The sequence below is a fragment of the Silene latifolia genome, chromosome 3 (genome assembly GCF_048544455.1).
Source record: "Silene latifolia isolate original U9 population chromosome 3, ASM4854445v1, whole genome shotgun sequence".
Lineage (NCBI taxonomy): Eukaryota > Viridiplantae > Streptophyta > Magnoliopsida > Caryophyllales > Caryophyllaceae > Silene > Silene latifolia.
In genome coordinates this window covers 53,710,648-53,716,160 of record NC_133528.1, presented here as the reverse complement: position 1 = coordinate 53,716,160, position 5,513 = coordinate 53,710,648, and the positions used below count along the sequence as shown (strand labels likewise).

The 5,513-nt window shown below is 35.9% G+C and overlaps 1 long non-coding RNA gene across 1 annotated transcript; it reads left to right on the top strand.

The window, feature by feature from the left end:
- Positions 1-388: 388 nt before the first annotated feature.
- LOC141646091 (uncharacterized) lies at positions 389-1,959 on the top strand. Its single transcript, XR_012545333.1, has 3 exons — positions 389-560; positions 660-727; positions 1,877-1,959. It is a non-coding gene; the product is annotated as an uncharacterized LOC141646091 (long non-coding RNA).
- Positions 1,960-5,513: the final 3,554 nt, after the last annotated feature.

The following is a 5,513-nucleotide window of genomic DNA, read 5'->3' as shown; positions in this document are numbered from 1 at the left end:
TTTTAAGTGAACCCGAGATGGATTTTGGGAACAAAACCGTCCAATTAGCTATTTTGAGCTTATTTCACTAAATTAGCAATTTTTATTAATATCCGTTAGTTTCGTAAAAATCGTTAATAATTCCGATTCAAGCTGATATTGTATTATTTACGTTAACTAGCTGAGTTTATTTTATTTTCACTCATTAAATTTATTTATTATTAATTCCGTTTTATTACTGAAACTTGTACTAAAAACCGATTTTATTAACTCGATGCGGTTTTAAAAACGAGCGAAATTACTTAACGATGAAGAAACGTACGTATAATTAGTAGCTAGCAAGCTAGCTGGTGTCTCATTATTATTATTATTATTATTATTATTATTATAATCCCTCGTTCTCACGCACTCCCTACTTTCCTCTTTCTTTCTTATTTTCCCCTGCGAAAAACAAATCAACAGCAACAACATCAGTCCGTCATTCTGTCCGATCTAAAAACCCAGATCCCGCCTTCATTTCTCGACCAAATTCCGTAATTTTTGTACCATTCTCTTCCCCTTTCCTTCCTCCTCCTTTTAAGGTAAGAAAGTCTCCCTTTTGTAGTGGTTTCGTCTTTCGCCGTCTTATAAAAGTGTCGTCTTTTAGCTTCTTTATTCCGTTTTCTTGCCCTTTTATGAAGGATTCGAAGACCCGGGGTGAGGCTCGTGCCTTGTGGACCATTTATTCGAAGAATAAGGGGCGTTTAAGGTAACACGATTTTACCGATCCTAATACTCTTACTATTATTCGAGGTTGTGTGATTATTTGCAAATTGTTAGTTCGTATTATGTATAGCAATCACTAGCACTTTAATTTTATTTTACTATTATGTTATTGTAAGATGGTTTGGGTTATTAAAGATATGAGATATGTATGGTGGTACGGAATTTGGGTAAGTCGAAATCGAGTGCGTCTGTCACTTAAGTGGGAATTAGCTAGGATTTGTTAGCTTATTGAGAATGGCCGAATGATGAGATTCATGGTAATTGAATTAGTCAAATGCAAATTTAGTGCTACGGGAATTGATGATTTGGCTCTTGTGGGTAAGCTTTGAGTTAATTATTTATGAAGTTAACGATTTAGTCTCAAATTGGGTGAAAACTCGTTAGTTATACGAGTATTGGGTAAGTTTGATAATAGGATGAAGTGCGTCAGCTGAAATTGTATTAGTGGGTGTGTTCCTGTTCAACTTTAGTCATATTAGGGAATTTGAGAAAGAAGATTTAGAAAGTAATAATTTGTTGATTAGTCATTGGAATAATTGAGTTATTGGGTTCATACGGCAAAGGTGGAGTTTTTCCTATTGGGAATTCGGACTATTGTATTGTGTTCGAATTGTCGTATCCTTTGATCAGGTCTAGCGGGTGAGTAGCTTGGAGTCTTATTCTAAATGTTGAGCAATTCCTTTAATGGAATATTTGACAATATCGATATTGAAATTGAGATGGAAATCTGGTTACTATGGAGTATTATATTATAGGACGGAGTAATGAGAGAGATGGGGTAGAGAGTTGAGATTGAATTAATTTTGGGACGAGAGTGACTTTTATAAGGTTGGCCTAGCAATGCCTGGCCGTGGCCTTTCTTAGCCTGGCCGTGGCCTCTTTATAGCCTGGCCGTGGCTGTTGTAGCCTAGCAAGAAGAGCCACTGATGCTTTGGCCTGGCCGTGGCCGTGGCCTGGCTGTGGCCTGGCCGTGGCCTAGGCAGTGGCCTGGCTAAGTCGCGAGTTTGGGCCGTATCTATAAATTGTTTTGACGCTAGTTTGGTTTATTTAAAATATAATTAAATTAATTTCCGTCTCATATTTTTATATAAAGATAATTCGTTAATATCGTCCTTTCACATAATTTTTTTAGGTGGCTCATATGTGGTTGAAGATGAAGAGTAATTTTGGGTTTTAGAAGCTTTCTCAAGTTATTACTTGTCTCTTTGCTAGCGTAAGGTAACTATTCCGAGTTACTCGACGAATTAATGTCACATTAGTAGTAAAAATTATGTTAATGGTAAAAATTAAGTTTATATTAGTAGTTGCACATGTTAGGATAGATTATAAAATAAAATTGTAATGAATAGGCTCAAAATAAATTTTATAGTGCTAATTGTAATGTTTTGTTGATTGTGCCGAAAACTGAGCCTTAGTCCCTTTGACTGATTCGATGTCAGTCAATTGAGTGATTGGTCAGCCGCAATTTAACCCGTACCTGTCGCAGGGCTGGGGTTGCGGGTAAAAATTCGGTTGGATGAAATTTTATATGAATTGGATAATCGGCCTTTTTCTTGTTTTAGGCCATTTATCAAGTTTTTAGTCACATGTATAGTTGGTTGAACTTAATAGTTTCTTATATTGTAGAAACGGCCCTAGATTCCCTGAAGCCTTTAATATTGTTGGATTGTTCTGCTGAATAGACATTTATATAGCCTTTCACATGATAGAATGTTAGCATTTATGTTGGTAAGTTGGACTCTTTGCTCTTATGGTTAAGTGGGTGTCTTACTTGTCTTGTGTGGTGTGGGCTAAAGTATTCAAGCTGGGACTAGCTGGGACTAGGTCCTAGGTGAGTGTTTCGGCCTTCATCATAGATAGGTCTTTATAGTCTCTGACGAGTATATGTTCACTGCTTAATAGCCTTTGTGTTCCTGACTAGTGGATTTATATCCAAGTTGGGGCATGACCTCGTTACTTATTTTGTTAGTAAGTGGTCAGCTTAAGTACTAGCCAACCCTTTGGTGGACTCCTTAGGGTACTCACTTTGTTTTAGAAAAATTGTGGGTCTTGGGTGCGGTGATGTGTATCCGCATGTCTAGGTCTCAAGCAGATTTTAGGCTAGGGTTGTGTTGTGTCTTGGCCATGTTTTATTAATATTAACCGCCGAGCCAAGATACCGGTTCGATTACCTTCCCTACCTCGTGGTATAGACTCGAGTTCTGAGTGACTATTGACGGTGCTAAGAACTTATGCCTGTCTTTGATATATTGCCCTTTCTTGTTTGATGATTCTATGAATCATAGAAGGTGAGATGCAAGCCGGCTATGGTTGATAGAGTTTGGATTCCTGGTTGTTATATGATTCACATGATAGTGTAGTATGAGTCGGTCTAGTATTCGCATGCTAGGACTATGTTTTGTTATATTGTTGTTCACATGATAAGCACGATTGTCTAGCATCTATATGCTAAGGCATTGTGTGATTCGTATTCATATTCTTATGTTTACATGTTATATTAATTATGACATTTCGTGGCTGGGAGAACTCGGAGTTACTCCCCACTCGATCGTGGCTTTCGTATTTGTATAAAATGCGAATGACAGTAGGTGATGATATATATGGGTACATGGACGAGCTAGCGAGCAAAGTAACCTTGGGACCTAGTCTGGTTTTATTTCATTGTGACCCTTAAACCCTTTTTATGTCACATACATTTTAGGGACATATGTCTCCCTTTCTCATATTTGGTTTGTATAACTTTGTTTCGCGACTTTAGCGATGTTTCATTCATGAGATTTATTTTGGACCTTGCATGTTTGACACCTTCCTTTTTGGATATCTTTATAACGAGTTCAGGTTTTAAAAATTACAGGTTTTTACCCAATTGAACCTATTACAAACATATCCTGTCAGTTTTTCTGTAGAATTACGTGTTTACTTTTCCGCAATATTTGAGGGTGTCACATTAGTTGTGTTATTTGTAATTTCCATATGGCTATGTAATCTTTGTATGTCTTACCTAAACTAGACTAGGTTTTCTTAAGTTATGTCTTGTATCTTTGTACAAAGACATCGCGTATACATCAACAGTCTCCGACCCACTTACACTACGCACTTTCATTATAATGAGAATTTGTGATACATCAATCATATTCAAGCTTTTCATAGCTTTATATAGTACTCCAACATGGGAGCCACTGATTGACTTTCTCCTCAAGATGCTAGAAAGTCTTTTTAGTAACCCGACGGTTAATAGTCGGCATATCGAGGTATACCCAAGTAAAGGTGCTAAGACCTTACAAAGTGCAAGTCATTTATGCTAGTACTGACCCTGGTGGCCTGGTTTAGTTAATTGCGTGAGGGTATTATATAAATCATGTAATCCAAACTGTAACATTGGCAACAGCTCTAAATTCCCAATCATTGGTGAAGCTCTATAGGATAATCGTCGTTGAAAATAATTGATCGGATAACCGGCGCGAATTTTGGGTTTTGAAGCACTTCCAAGTTAGTGACAGACCATATCATAAGAGTGCGTCAACTGAACATGATCATATTGTTGCTCAATGCTTAGTATCTATTCTCCAGCTACTTATTTTATTATTTATATGTACTGAGTAGTGACCTAAATATTAAGAGTAGTATATATTTATATATGGACTTATTTTGGACCATGTATTTATATACTCTCTCAGTCACTATAATGTTCCCTCTTTTCCGAAACGGATTATTCAACTAATGTCCCCCTTTCTATTTTTAGAAACTTTTACTCTTATTTTATTCATTTCTCTCTCCTATCACCAAACCACACACAACTCTTTTACTCCTATTTTATTACTTTTCTTTATGTTTTGGCCCCACAATTCTTTATTTAACTACTAATAATTCATCCATCTCTCCTATCACCAACCCCACACAACTCTTTTACTCCTATTTTAATACTTTTCCTTAAGTATTGTGCCCATATCAAATGGGAACAATATAGTGACTGAGAGGGAGTAATTCTTAGGTCTTACTCCATCGTCCCGTCAATTAGCAGTCAATATTTTACACCCTCATTTTTTTAGTAAATGAACCAACTCATGCGGGTAGAAAAAATTACATTTCCTCCTTATTTTGAGTTGCTTTTACTTTTTTTTTTTAATAATTATAAACTCATTTATCTCTCTTTACCTTAATAATGGTGTATAAAACAATGGTAAAGACGGAAGGGGTACTTTCTTGCTTTCTATTTACAGTACTTTTCTTCAAAACCACCCTCGTAAAAAAATTAGATAATTAACTAGGACGAGAAAAATATTTGGTGGATGTGGTGTGATGATTGCTGGCCTCATCCCTTAACCCTGAGGCGAGGGACTTGATTCATGTCCATGAGAATGGAGCAAACTCTTTGCCGAGTCGCTCACTTTTTCGTAAAGGCACCAACCGCAAGAGATTTATCAATGTTGTCGACCGTGGGTACACTTTGTTACAATAAAAAAAAAAAGTTAATTTCATAGATTTATACGGAGTAATTATGAAAATAATTAATTGAATTAAAAAAATATATTGTCTTTACAATAAGTGATCAAAAATATTACGACGTACTCCCTTCAAGTTTTATCAATATTCCCTATTTTTCTTTTGAGTCTACTTTCCTATCTTCCCTTTTTTTTTGTGATCTTTTATTCATTCTTTTTCCATCCATTCTACTAAAAATTTGACAATTTCCTTTATTTTATTCGTTCGTTCTTTATTTATTCATTATTCATTTTTTATTATTCTGTCTCTTCCCAATTTACACTACT